Source organism: Molothrus aeneus, chromosome 7 (assembly GCF_037042795.1).
Source record: "Molothrus aeneus isolate 106 chromosome 7, BPBGC_Maene_1.0, whole genome shotgun sequence".
NCBI classification, from domain to species: domain Eukaryota; kingdom Metazoa; phylum Chordata; class Aves; order Passeriformes; family Icteridae; genus Molothrus; species Molothrus aeneus.
In genome coordinates, this window is record NC_089652.1 from 29,088,532 (window position 1) to 29,102,822 (window position 14,291).

Genomic DNA, 14,291 nt, shown 5'->3' on the forward strand with positions numbered 1-14,291 from the left:
GACTGGCACTATCCCTGTTTCTGTGACTCAGAAGATATAGGAGAGTGGAGTCATCCAAGTTAAACATTGGACAACAAAGAGAGATTTAGAACAAAGATCATCTATGTCCCAGGCCTTCTGCTAGGTTTTTTTACCTTCCATATTTGTATGTTCCCATTTTTAAGTGGCAAACCAGTCCACGTGAACATAAAAGCAGCACCTTTCTTAGATGCAGGTTTGTAACAGCTTGGGGCACTCAGCAGTCCTGAGACACAATTATGGTCTGCTCCGTTGCTAAGGCTTTTGGATTTTAATTATTTTGAAAACACATTTGTAGCAGCATATACAAGAGCAACAGGGTAATAATAACAACAAAGCTATGTTGTGTTTTTGGTATAAACTCTTTGGTGTGGAGTTTACGATTTATGTGTTCTGGAACTGGATTCTTGCCTTATAAAACAATGCAGCAGCCTTTTCTCATTTAGTCAGCCATCCATTTTTATTAGGGTGCTCTATACAATGCCTGCAATAATATTATAAAGGTGCACAAGGTTCGTTATTTCACAACAAGTGACTAGCCAAGACCTTTATTATTTTTATAACAGCCAGGCTTTCTATTGAAATACAGTTTGGATTATAACCTTTTTTTTCCTCTTCCCTCTTTCTCTTTTCTCTACCCAAAGGTGAGATGTGCAATTGTTCCTTTTCAGATTGCTTTTCCACTCCCCTACAAAACATGTCGTTTTCTGTGAAATGGATGGATTATAATGGGAACAGATCAGTGATAATGCATTGCTGGAATACAGCTATCCCCAAGAGAGCTTATCATAATATCCAGTCTTCCTAAGCTTCAAAATCTGCAGTTTGGACAGCCTATAGTTCTAACATAGAATCTAGCTCTGATTTTTCCCCGCACTCAGAATTCTTTGATGCTCAAATATTGTTTGGGTTCTGCTGTTTCTGTCACATTGCCATGGCAACTGCCTTGCATAAAATCCAATGCTCAGACAATAGAGACCCTGCTTTATACAGGGGCTTCAGACTCAGAAAAGTTGAAATTGTTCAGAGAGATTACTGAAGATTAATGACTGTGCTTTGAGCACTGCAGAGCATATTTCTGAAAATCATGGTAATTAAATAAAAACTGCATGCAGGTGATGTGTTTGTTCTCCTAGTCAGGAGTGTTGACACCTGCTGGCGCCTGCTGGGAGTGGTAGAGTTACAGTAAATCTGCAGTAAAAACACCTGAGGGTCTTATTCCAGCATGTATTTTCTTCTTGCTAAATAGCATTGGTGTGTAATTAGCTGTGGTGGTTTTCCTTCGCCTGTTCTCTGGCTGTAAATGGAGCACCCTGACCAGGGCTCCCCACTGGGGCTGGCACAGGTTGATGTGTCCCAGGCTGGTGCTGTGTGCTGGGCTCCCTCAGCCCAATGGGCCCCTTGAGGAGGCCAAAGCTCTGGTTCCTGCCACTGGCCTGTCGTAATTCCGTGATAAGGAAGATGAAAACAGAGCTGCAAATTGCTTGTGCTGAATCATAAACCAGGACGCGTTTCATGAGCCCATTAAACACATGCCCTTGATGTTAAGCATATACTGAGTTCTGCTCAACAAGAACAGATTTTGGTTAAGTCTATTTTTTTAAGTCCTGCACTGGTTTGGAGGTCTTTTAGAGTTGTGAACCGCAGTGGGACAATGAATTAAATATGTTGATTAGATTTGCAAAAGTGTTAGCTATTTTCATGTTCAGTAATAACATCTTTAATATTACATGCCACATTAGTTGTAAGCAGCTGTCATGCAGCAAGATTTAAAATAGTCTTAATGGGAATCAAGGCATTTTGTCTTCCCCAAAAACAATAGAGCAGTCTTGGTTTAGACTTTGCCTCCCTCCGAAGGTGAGCAGTTCTCCTTGGGATAACCTCCAGAGGCACATCTGTTTGAGAGCAGTATATTACAACCTTATGTTACTAAAACATGTGTACTAGGAAAAGCCTAGCTTAGGAAAAATCTTGTGTATCCTAAGGGGATACAAATATTAACTCAAACCAGATGCATAAAGGCTAGGGACATCTTTGTTCACTACAGCAGGTCTTTCAAAACCTGTTTCAGATCTTATGTCTGCCATATCAGATCTCTGTTTGCAAACATTGAGAAACCTGCAAGTATGGGAATTATTGAAAAATCTTTAAGTGTCAAGCAAAGAAGAAATGCATGCAGTCTGAAAGGGAACAATAATTCATCTTGAGATCTAAACTTGTTTTTAAATTAGCTGTTTGTATGTTAACTTCCTCAATTCAGAAGCTTAGCCATCTGTGTCAGTGAATTAGTTACCCTTTGGCTGAAGTCTCATCATGGTAGGAACAAGAGGCAGGGGAATCAGTAGCCCTAGAGGATCCACAGGGACTATTTCCACAAGGTTGAATTTAGCATCAATCCCAGTACTTAAACAAAGGGTGCCTTTGCATTGCTGCACTGGGTAGGAACCCTGCTGGGCCAGCATGGCAGAAAGGCTGGTGGGTTGCACAGCTGTTGAGAAGTGTATTTTATTGCTCCCTGGAGATTGTTTGGGTTCATTTCCATATCCAGGACATCCTCTTTGAGGATTGCTGGGTTCTCCCTTGGTGCTGTGAGAATAGTAACGATGATAATAAATAAATTTGTATCACCAAATTTGCTAACCTGATGTTCACAGCCAAAATAGACCATCGTTCTCCTGTTTGTGGTGAGCTGCAGGTTTTGTAGCAAAAACCTAAGAAGCATTCAGGCAGCTGGGCCAGCCTTTTCCACTGGGGTTATTTCATGTCAACTGCTGCAAATAAGACACCTATAAAATTTAAAATGTGTGGGTGTCTGTGCACAGAAATTTAACTTCCTCAGTATTTACATAGAACATAAAACAGTCATCCTTGTTTTAGGCTAGGATGAACATTTCTGTCACATTAAGAAAGGCAACCTTGTTTTATTCTGCAGCTGCTATTTAAATTCTACAAGATCTCTTTTAATTCTAGGCAAAGTTCAAAATGAGATGTTTCAAACATCTGCTAACTATTATGGGTCATGCCTGCTAGTAGAGGCAATAAATTATAGCCAAGAAGAGAATCAAATGTCTTAAAAATGTTTTTAGTTCGTTACTTGAAAGTTTGTCTTCTTTCAGTGTTATCTGTTCTCTTTTTGAGCATGGTAGTCAACATGCCTACAAAGAAGATTGGGCTGTGGGTCAGGTGGTTGGGATTGCAATGGGATGAGGGTGACACCCTCTAGTTTAAGTTAGGGGAAAAACAACAAACAAGTTGGTTTCTCTATTTCAGAGCAGAGGGAAATCTAAATCAATCACAGAAGCTCACTCTCTGTGCCGCGTGCCAAAAACAAGATGGGTGGGTCTAGCAGAATATGGGAGAGAGGGCATTTCAATTTCCTCCAAAGAGGAGATAACAGATCAGCTTTCTAGTTTGTCATGGAAACCTTTTGTCAACCCAGTAACAATGACGTCAGGGTGGCAGCGGCACAGAGACTGGGTTAGTTAATGTAGCACACACCTGTTGAACTGCTCAGGGAAAGGTATGTTGGCTTTTACATTTTCTGTCCCTGATTCTAAACAACTTCGGTGCAGGTTTAAAAAGTGGTTTTTTCAAGTCCCAAGGCAATTTTCATGGGCTGTAGCAGATTCTGACCATGAGCAGGCGGTGCTGGAGCTTTCACTCTCTGAGAAATCCTGCTAAAAAGCATTTGCTCAAGCAGTGCCATTCATTCCCTCCTGTTTTGGGTATCCTTTTAGAAGGTGAGGAGAGCAGACTTGTACTTCAAAAGAACAGCATCAAATTCCTTCAGTGCATTTGCTGTGCTTGGGAGTAAAGGCTCTGCTGGTGTTTACCAAAGGAGTTTTTTAGAAACATTTCTATAAAAAGAGAAACCCAAATTTACTATGCCAGATCTGTAGCTGTAGATGTATAGCATTACGCTGTAGCCCATTTTTGGAATGACCATTCTCCTGCCTGTTTCTCTGGTGGGTGCTGTACTTCTGTGTTTAGTGTTGTTGACTGGCTACTTTTTCTTTTGTAAAGAGAGATGAGATCACTTTTTTGCTTCCTTCAGTGTTGCTTGTGTGACTACCTTCCCAGTTTTAGTAATCAAAAAATGCTCTAACAATTCCTTAGAAATAAGCTTACTTCTTTCCATGAGAAAAGTTTGTAAGCAGGGAGAGCAGTCCATCTTTTCTGCACTATTCACATTTACCAGCAAAATCATGGAAGTTGTGTTTGCAGGAGACTTTTTGAATCAGTTAGTGTTGCACTGTGTCAACAGTGATGCAGGTTTTGTTACTAGAATATGAATTTACATTAGTTGCATTTCTGGTCTATGGCAACACATGATAATTCTCCTAAAGTGTGCCCTTGTTATTGCTAACCAGTATGCATGATACAGAATATTTCCTATTATATAGCTTGAAAGAGGAGAAGCAGACCTATTATAGGGATGATGAGTCAAATTATATCGGGTTGCAAAGTAGAATTAAGGCTGAGAAAAAGAGTGGCATAAAATGACATAAATTGATCAGAAAAGAAAATGCAGTTAACCAGTATAAATGACATTTATTGTACAATTAGAACCCAACTGTATGTAATGGTGCCAGTGAGTTGTAGAAATTTTTGCAAAGGAACTCTTTGGGATTATAATTGTCCAAATAGGCAATATTGATGACCCATGGTATCTTAATGGAGACGGATGATGTCAAATGGCTGCCAAGTTTCAAGGAGGTAGAAAAACTAAAATTGGGCAATAAACAGTGTTTTCTGTAGAAGATGAAATTGTCCTTCATATGAAAGGAATAAGGTTTAGCTACATTAGTATTGTTGCCATTGTGGTATGTGTAAATTCTCTGGAGATATCTGTGAAGAACCACAATTCTCTTTGGCTTCAGTTTGGAAAACGTTGCACATTCATCTATATTTTTTCTTTACACTCATTACTGGTGATTTCACCCTGACAGAAAGGTATTTCATGTGATCTAAAGTCTCTGTAGTATCATTCAATTTTATTTGTGACTTTGTCACTGGAAGGCTAGAAAAAGGTATTATAGACATTTTGAAATAAGACTCGTCCTAAGTTCCCACTCCCATGGATGGGTTGCCTGACCCCCAGGGAAAGGGCCAGTCTCAGACACTGGCACATCTTCTGCTGCCACCTCTCAGCCAACTGCAAGTGTCCCCCTGCCCCTGCCGTGTGTGGGGAGCAGCAGGAGCAGGGCAGGCTGTCCTTGGGGAGCCCAGGACCCTCTCAGCTCAGGAGGGGAGGAAGGAGATTGTTGCTGCTCTTGCTGCTCAGCTGGGCAGTGATGTGCCAGTGACAAAAACCTTCTGTCTGCCTGCCAAGAGTGCTCCTGCCTCTGAATCCTGTGTCCCCTGAGTTTTCTCTCTGTTTTCTGCAGGGCCTTTTCAGACTCTTTTCAAACCCTCTTTAGTTTGTTTTTTTTTCCCCGTGCCTCAATGGCGCATATTACTGACAAAAATACCTTTGATACAGGAGAGAGGCAAATACATTTATCTGCACCTTGGATCAATCCAGACATTAGTTATGGTACAGTACAGAGCAGTGTGATAAAGGGTCCCTTTTTTGCTGGAGGGACAGAAAGGGGACCCAGAAAGAAGAGAAGGAAGCAGTGCAAGCTGTGATAAGTACATGCCCTTAATAGGGTCACTGCTTACTAAGGCCTTGTGAATTCTGAGAAGGAAAGATGATTTATATTGTGTTTTCATTGTTTTCTTGCAGAAATTTGTCATTGAAAGAGCCACCACCTCATAACCATATTGTTAGGTGTGGTGATGCAACAATAAATTCCTATTTCATGCAGTAAAGGCTAATTCATTCTCTTCTACTTCAAGCCTGTTTTCCCTCCACTTAGGACTCATTCTGGCAAACAGATCATTTTAGCAGTCTCTTCTTTGGAATGGGTGGGGATTCATGAGGTTTGAACACACAGTTCTGCTACTGTATTGCCTGTGATAGAGGAAATTGCTTACTTATTATTTATCATTCTTATTTTATGAAAGGAAACAGATGTTTATGCCTAAAGTCTTCCAGCAGAGATGAAGTAATACTGAATTCATAAAACAGAATTTGTTAAGGGAGTGTAATTCTGAGACTGAAAAAGGAAATATTCAGCCAAGGAAGTGCCCTGTTGGATATTCAGGTTAAGTAGGTGGGATAATACCATGTTAATTGCTACAGGCACAAGCATGGCAGGCAGGCTATCAATATAAGAGTAATAAGAAGTGGAGTTAAAGCAAGAGCAAAAAAGGTTAATAGTTTTTTTTTTCCTTAATTTTAAGATTCCCCAGTATGCAACTTGAGAATTTGATCTCAAAGTGAATTAAAGTTGTGTAAGGGAATTGCTCAGTTTCATTACGAGCTTGTTTATCAGCCTGGCTGATTACCACTGCTGGTATTCACCACTTTCCTCTGCCTAGCCCAGGTCCCTGTGTTGCTGTCTGCCCTCCATCACTATGGTCCAGTGCTCCCACAGCCCTGTTCCTTGCCAGTGCCTCTGTCTCTCCATGCATGGGCTCCTGTTGGCCATCCCTCCTGAACCTTGGATGCCACAAAATCCCTTACTATTCAAGCTGAAATAAACTAACTCAGAGCCACTGTCAAATGCAATGGATTCACTGTCTTTCTGAGAGAGAATTTCTAATAGTTTATCTTTTCTTCCCAGTTACTAGCAAAAAATTAATTTGTGGTTCCCCCAAGCACATATCTTTATATCTGCCAAGTAAGGATAAGATGGAGATTTAGTCAAGGATTTGCAAAAGAAACCCAAAGGAAGAGCAGTGTCCAATTCACACTGAATTTCACTGCCTGGCTCTGTCCCTTCCCAGCAGCAGCTCTGTAACTGAGCTGCCCCGGATGTGTCCTCCCCATGGTTTGAGACACACTGGATTTGCTGTTGACAAACATGAAGTGTACCTGGATCTCAGGCTGAAAATGTTACACTCAGCTACCAAAATCTTTTGTGTCTCCTGGACACTCTTGCATTACACACTGTCAAATACCCTGAGGATGTTTTAAGCTCAGGTCATATGACCTTCCTCTGCATACATTGAGCACAAAAAGAAAAATGTAGTTTTAGGGAAGAAAAGAGCACATCTATGACTGTTTTGGATAAACACAGAACTCTCTCTATGAAAATTGAGTTTTCTATATTGGCTGAATTGAGTGTAGGAAGAATAGAAATGAATGTATTCATCTGGGAACAATTTACATGTAACGGTGATTGCACAAGCCAGAGAATTTTATTGGAAGTGTCTTCAGGGAAAGAAATTAAGCAGGGGCTGGGAATGTGCTTATCAATAGACCTTATTATTCTGCTCAACCTTTGATAAGTGAACCTAGCAAGTTCTTTCAGGCTCCTCTCAATATTCTACTTGTTTGTGCTGAATTTCATTGATTCATATTTTGCCCTCCCTGATAATAGGACATGACAGAAAATGTAAATGACAGAGTCAATGATCATTTCTCTTCAGTTGAAACAAAGCAAGTGAGATCAACTATCAAACTCTTTGGATTTACATTCTTTGAAATAGAACTTATTACCTTGTTAGAAACTAAAACAAAACACACCATTAAAAAAAAAAAAAGTATGCAACCATTTATTGTTATTGGAGTTAAAGAAGAAAATTTTATGGAAGGAGTGTCCTTTGAGCATGCTTCAGTCAACTCTGTCAAACAGAGTGGCCAAAAATGATAAAATTCAAAACCTGCAGCTGCTGGTTCCTTTGGGAGTCACATTACAGTAGTACAAGCAACAATCTTTCATTTTAGGAGGGAAGCATATGACTGCAGCCAAAGGCCTTTCAATGCTATTTTAGGTAAGCTGATCTTCATAAAGGCCATTGTAATCTCTGCTGCTGCTCAGGTTTTAGGCAATATTTTCATTTCATAATACTGTTTCTGTGTCCACTGAAACATCTGCCTCGATGTGCCAGGCTCGATCGTGCACACTGTTACATCACTTGGCAAATGAGGTCACCTCAAGTAAATGGCAGTATTATGGAAAAGGGAGTGAAAACCCAAGGGTTTAACTGTTAGGAATCAAGCTGCAACCCATCATGGCCTGAAGATCCTGCAGCAATGCTGGAAAGGCTCAGAGGGTGCAGTGGGCAAGGCAAGCAGTAGGGAGGACTGAAATACAAGTGATCATCTCTCCCAAGTTCTTTTTTCCTCAGTGCCAAACAGCATCTGAGGGTATTGGTATGCAACAGTTTTGCACTCTCCCACTCACAGCTGGCTTTGCTTCAAGCAGAGTTCACCCCTGCAGCCTATCTGCAGCAGCAGTGGCCTGGTTTTCTGTGATGATTAATGGGAAGATTGAGCTGAAGCAGATCATTAGGATGCCCTCAGCCATCACACATTCTTTCAGCCTGAAGCCTGTCTGGCACCCAGCACCTTCTATCAGTCATTTGCAAGGGGAAAAGGGGCAGGAAAATGTGCCAGCCAGAACCAGGTCTTCCTTTAGTGGCTTGGAGATGAACACCACTCACTGTCACCATTCCTCCCAATGTGTTTTCTGTATTCACATCTGCATTCCCCTTTATGTTCTACTAAACCAACCTAGTACTGAAAATCACGCAAAGCAGCTTGTCCAAATCCACCCTTGAATCAATTTCAGGCTTAAGGCCCTGATTTATAGTAATGGGACCTAGGGACCAATAATAAGAAAAAAAATAGCAGCTATTAAATCTGTAAAGAGGAAATGACTTGGAAACAGAGAGGGATGCCAAGCTGGTCTCTCCAGCAATGGCAGAGGGGAGTCAGGCTTACAGGACCATATGGCTTAGACATAGTTTAAATAATCTCCTCCAATTAAAAACAAAACCCATTTTATGTCAAACATCTGTTCTGTGAATACATCAATTTAGGCAAAAAACCATCAGAGGATATTGTAAGTACTTCATCATGGTTTTGGTTTCTCTGTGCAGATCCCCACCCATTTTGAGGGGGTGAATATCCCTGAAGGAGGGGTGCTGTGGTTTCCTATGATGCTACCAGGCAGGAGGGCAGGCTTTAGTGTTTCTGTGTGCTGGGCTCCCCATCCCTGCTGCCTTCAGATATCCAGCATTCATTGCAGGGGAGGAGGATATTTTAGGAGAGTCCAGAGCACCTGGGGCAGATCAGTGAAGGTCAGCAGAGGGTCTGCTGGGCATGGCTGTCACTGGAGAGGATATCTATCTAATGTCATCAGTCTTATTTGTGTCTGAACCACAGAGATACTTGGCTACTAAATTCTGATTCCTGCATGCTGGCAGAGGTGAGGAAGGGAATATAAGATTATCCCTTTTCTGCCTTCAAGCCCTCACTTCTTATAGCAGGACTAGAAAAACATAGCTTTGAAGCAACCCACAACTTCTTGTTCTTGGAAATGTCTACTTTTTACTTGACAAGGGAAAGGAGATCTCTTGGGTATTGATTGAAACTATATCACCTTTTCATAAGTCCATTAAAAGTATAACTGTGCACACAGCAATGTACTCATTTAAAAATAATTGTCCAGATTATAAAGGAAATATAATCTGGGGATATGTGCATTAAGCAAATCTGATCTAGTGTACAAACTGAGATTTACTTTGTTCTAAAGCATTCTTAGGTGGCCTCGTTGTGCTTTTTTTATTTACTGTTGTATCATTTGTTTCTTTCCCAAGAGAACCATATGAGATTTCTCCTCTGGTTATTGTGAACCCTTGTTCACAGTTCTTCAGGTAACTGTTTCCTTTTGGTGTAATTGAAAAGCTGAGGTGGTTAATTAGAACCTAATTATTTCCTGATGTTGATATCAGGGAATCTGTAGGGTCCTTGTTGAGAAGCAAATAGTGGTGGTCATACTTAGCTAGGAGCACTGTGGAAGGAGGAAGGTTTCAGGAAGATTTTTTTGGCCTCCCCTCTCAAAATTGTGCTCAAGGCAGAATGCCCCACTCAGATAAAGACAGATATTCACATAACCCACCTTTTGCAAGGGCTCATTTTCTTATCCCTTGTGTTTCTAAAGCTTCCATTAGACTCAAATCCTTCTTTTCCCCCTGTTCCAGGTATGCGATGCCAGCAGCTAGGTTTCTATTTTAAACTCATCAGCTATGAAAAAAGACTTTTTACTGTGCACACTTGCCTCTGCTGCTTAAACCTGGAGGTGTTTCACAAAGTTCCTGACCAGAATACATGATCAGGTTTTGTGTACTTGCTAGGAGTGTCCCAGGAGTTGGTGTCTGATGAATCATCTGTGACTGGAACTCTTGATCCCTGGTTCAAAATGGTGCCAAACATGAAAGAAAACAGCGAGTCAGTTCCCTGATTTCAGTCTATTCTTGCATTTTTATTAACCCTGCGTTGGTTTAGAAAATCTTGTGGCTGCAAAAGACAGCAGGTAGGGCTTACCTTGGAGGGTTTCAGCCATCTGCCTTGCTCAGCCTCCAAAACCAAAGGGTTTTGGAGCCAGGTGTGCTGGCTGTGTGTCACTGAGGAGCACAGATGATATCTGCTCCATTTTGTGCTTCTCAAGGGAAGGGAAAAGAATGGAATTTGGGTACCAGCTCTCTGAGCCAAATGCCATGAAAAAACCCTCAGATCAAACACAGGCATGATCTGGTTCAATTTGTTGTGTGAAACAAAGTAGATCTGGTTGTTTTTATCTTCAAAAGCATTTTTTATAGCTAGAAATGCTGTTTCATTTGGATCAACTTTAGTCTTACTTTCTGGAAAAAAGGCTCCAGAAATAATTCAGACAGCTCCATTCAAGCTGTTCTGCAGATGTCAGCATGTGCCAGAGTCCAAAATCCAGCAGAGTCAGGATATGGTCGTCTAGTAGGAACTCCAGCAAGAGATGCTGGAAAGGTATGTGCTATTTGAGACCATAACACCAGATTTCCTTTCCTTTAGCATATTTATATGTCCCACATGCCATTTGTCTCTTCCTCCTGCTGTGGAACAACTTGCTGTGCTTATATTTATAATGCTGCACACCCAGATGCCTCTGTTATCTCCTTGTTGAGAGGAGCAAAGATGGTACATTTGGCCCATTGGATGTCACCATTATCCCAGCCATGTGTTTGATTAATTGCCTAAATATAAACAGACCTTCCCCTGAAACCCTGATCCTCTCTGTTCAGTCAGACAAAGCAGAAAGAGTGGGAAGCACCAAGTCTACCTTCATGGAAGATGGGTTGTGGGGCCTGAGGACTGAGAAGGACTTAGATGAGTCAGGCATTTTCCACTGAATTTTCATTTCAGAGCTGTTCAGTCCAGAGCAATGCTATTGATTGTAGCAGGTTATTCCTGGTTAGCCCACAGCTCCTGAAATACAGCCTGTCTCCACAGAAACAGCCCTGAACTACCTAGCATCAGGCTAGATGCAACAAAACATCCACCAGCATTGCCAGAGTTGAGAGGCTTTAGAGTGACAAACATGGGTGATTCAGAGTTCACACTCCAAACAGAGCCTGTTATAGAGTAAAAAAACTAAAGCAATTCTCTAGCACTGAGATTCCTCAAAGGCTTTTTCTGAATTTGATCTCTCACTCTAACCTCCCAGTAAAAAGAAAATCTCTATGAAATTACAGAAATTTTCACAAAGAACTCCACGGGGGATAAGATTTCTCATGTCCATCCCCCAGCTAAATTGACAGCTCCTGGATTTATTTCAGTGCAGACAGAACCAACATCTAAGTGGTTTTATTCACTTTTTTTAATCTCTTGATAAGAATGCAAATCCCATTCTTGCTCCTACTGCCTCTCTCACCCTCTTGAAATAGACTGTTTATGGTGACTAAATGCTTCTATTCAAAACTGGCTTTCATCCAGAAGCAGACAGGCAGAAAGCCTAAAAGCAACAGAAAACTAGCAATTTATATTAGGCCATAGTGCTGCAGCACACAAAATGCTTTGTTTAAACTAGCCAAGCTCTGTGTCCTCTTGAATAGATGTAAATAACCAGCTTGTGTGAGTTTCCACAGCAGTGTTGGCATATTTCAAAACACTTGCACAGACTTCAGACACCCACCTCCAAATACCTGCTCCCCCTGTTGGAAAGCTAACCATGCCCACTTCACTTTCACCTGGAGTGGATTTAGTACTACTTAAGATCTATTTTAGGGATTTATCTGAGGGAAGGAAGGACAGCCTGTGACCTGGTAGGTGTTTTCCATCTGCACTATGATGATGAATATGCCTCTGGTGTTCAGCCTTGCTTCCTCTGCTGCTGCTTTGTGGCTGAAAATCAAACAGGTGCACAGTGACCATGCACACACACTGTGGTTCAGGAAGGACAATCCCATGGTCATCCTGCACTGACCAGTGCCTGCTGATCACTGGAGCTGGGCTGGCTCCAGCTCTTGGAGCAGCCTGGACACCCCCACAGCAGGATGTGACCACGCCTGGCATCCTTTTGGTTGTTTGTATTTCACTCTCCTGCAGCTGACAGCACTGGGGTGGGTGTTCCCAGGAGCAGGAAGGCTCATGGGGGTGACAGAGCTCATTCCCCAGAGTCAGTGTCTGCCATAAGCTGCTCACATCAATGCTCTGAGCTTTGTGAGCTGCATCCTGCAGCAGAGAGGGGAGTTCCCAAGGGCTGTGCCTGGGTCCCTGCCTGCACTGCTGAATGGGCAGAGCTCTCCTCTAGCTCAGATTTGATCACTAGATTAAAATAACCTGATGAAAACATTTACACACTGAATGCACAGTGATGTTTTCTAGCCCAGAAACTCGTGGAAGCAGAGGATGGGTGATGGTTTGCTGATGGCAGGCACTGTGGAGACAGGCTGGGGCTCCTGCCAGCTTCTCTCAGGACATACAGCCACTCCAGACGGCTTGGGGCCCTCTTGCTTCCTCATTATATTTTGCTATTTGCTTCTACCATTTCCTTTTCTTCCTGATTTTGAGGCTGTTGCTTGCTGTGTAATTTGTTAGATCTGTCCCTGTGTCAGATCTTTCAGTTATGCCTTGTGCTCTGCAAAGGCATGTTGCATTGTTATTTTTATTTTACTGTGTCTCATTGTGCCATATACAGATTAGAGTGCTGTCTGGGTTCTAAATGTATCCAGTCAGTGGCTTTAATGGTGGTTTTAATCACAGGAATAATAAAAGTGAACATTATATGTTAAAATGTGAAGCCATTTACCTGTGAATTTAAACCCCAAGGGCATTCTCTATTTTCTTTCCAAAACAAATGCAATATGTGTGAGAAACCAGCAGTCCATCTGTATTCCTATTTCCATGCTCCAGCATAGAGGGAAGCATGATATACTTCTCTGAAGCTGGAAAATTGTTCTCTAAAAACAAATTAAGTAACTAACTAACAGCTTGAGTGGTCACTTTGTAGGTGAAATAATTTCTGTCATCGGGAATCAGATGTATTTGCATTATTCCTCAGTGGCTTACAAGTTGTATGTATATTAGTATATCATAAGTTTTCCAGAGAGATTACTTTGCTGTGGGTTAATTTAGTAGTAAAATGTTCTTTGTGGTGTGGTGGTATGTAAGACATGGAAGAGGCCTGGGAAATACTTGGAAGCCCTTGGGCAACAGGAAGGGTTCTGTTCTTTGGAGCTGGCACCTAAAAATGATCTGTTCCTTTTCTGTTCTTTGGAACTGCCACCTAAAAATGATCTATGGGCACTCCCTGAGCTAACTGCTTGTACCTACCACCTGCACCTACCTGTAAAAGGGAAACTGCTTAATTCCGCCTGCCAAAGGGAGCACTTTCCCTGGAAATGTGTTATTTTAGCACTGGCTCCAGCCAGTCAGCTGCAGCATGTGGAAGCCCTGGTCCACAATTCCATGCAGTGGATCCTGGAGCAGCAGATGATATAAATTCATTTGCCTTCAGGGATTTTCAGGCCTCCAGGGAGCTGAGGGAAGCAAGCTCCCTCCCTCACCCATCAAAGGCATGGTCTGAAGGGAGGGGGCAAGAATCTTGTCTGCTGAGGCAGACTTGATCACACCAGGTGCCCAGGGGCTCCTCCAGGGAAGGATCACCTCCTGTTCTCATTGTATTAAATTGTTGTTATAATGAACCAAAGAAAACAGGCACACAGAGCTGGAAGGTACCTGAGGGTCATGGAGCACACCTCCCTCCTGTGGGACATTTACAGGTGTTGCCCACATTGAAGCATCTGTTTGTGTCCCAGATGTTCAGTTCTCTTGGAAGGGTGACAAGGCCTGCCATGAACTGATGTGAGGTCAGCTGCCCCTGAGCCCCCAGAGAGGAGGGCAGGGAGCTGCTCAGAGCTGCAATTCCCAGGCTGATGCTCCCTGGGAAGTGCCTTGTTTGTCC

At 42.2% G+C, this 14,291-nt stretch overlaps 1 protein-coding gene across 3 annotated transcripts in view; it reads left to right on the forward strand.

Annotated features, from left to right (window-relative positions):
- KALRN (kalirin RhoGEF kinase) overlaps positions 1–14,291 on the forward strand; it is a 464,957-nt gene that overhangs the window by 353,284 nt on the left and 97,382 nt on the right. The gene's annotated exons all lie outside the window — the stretch shown is intronic.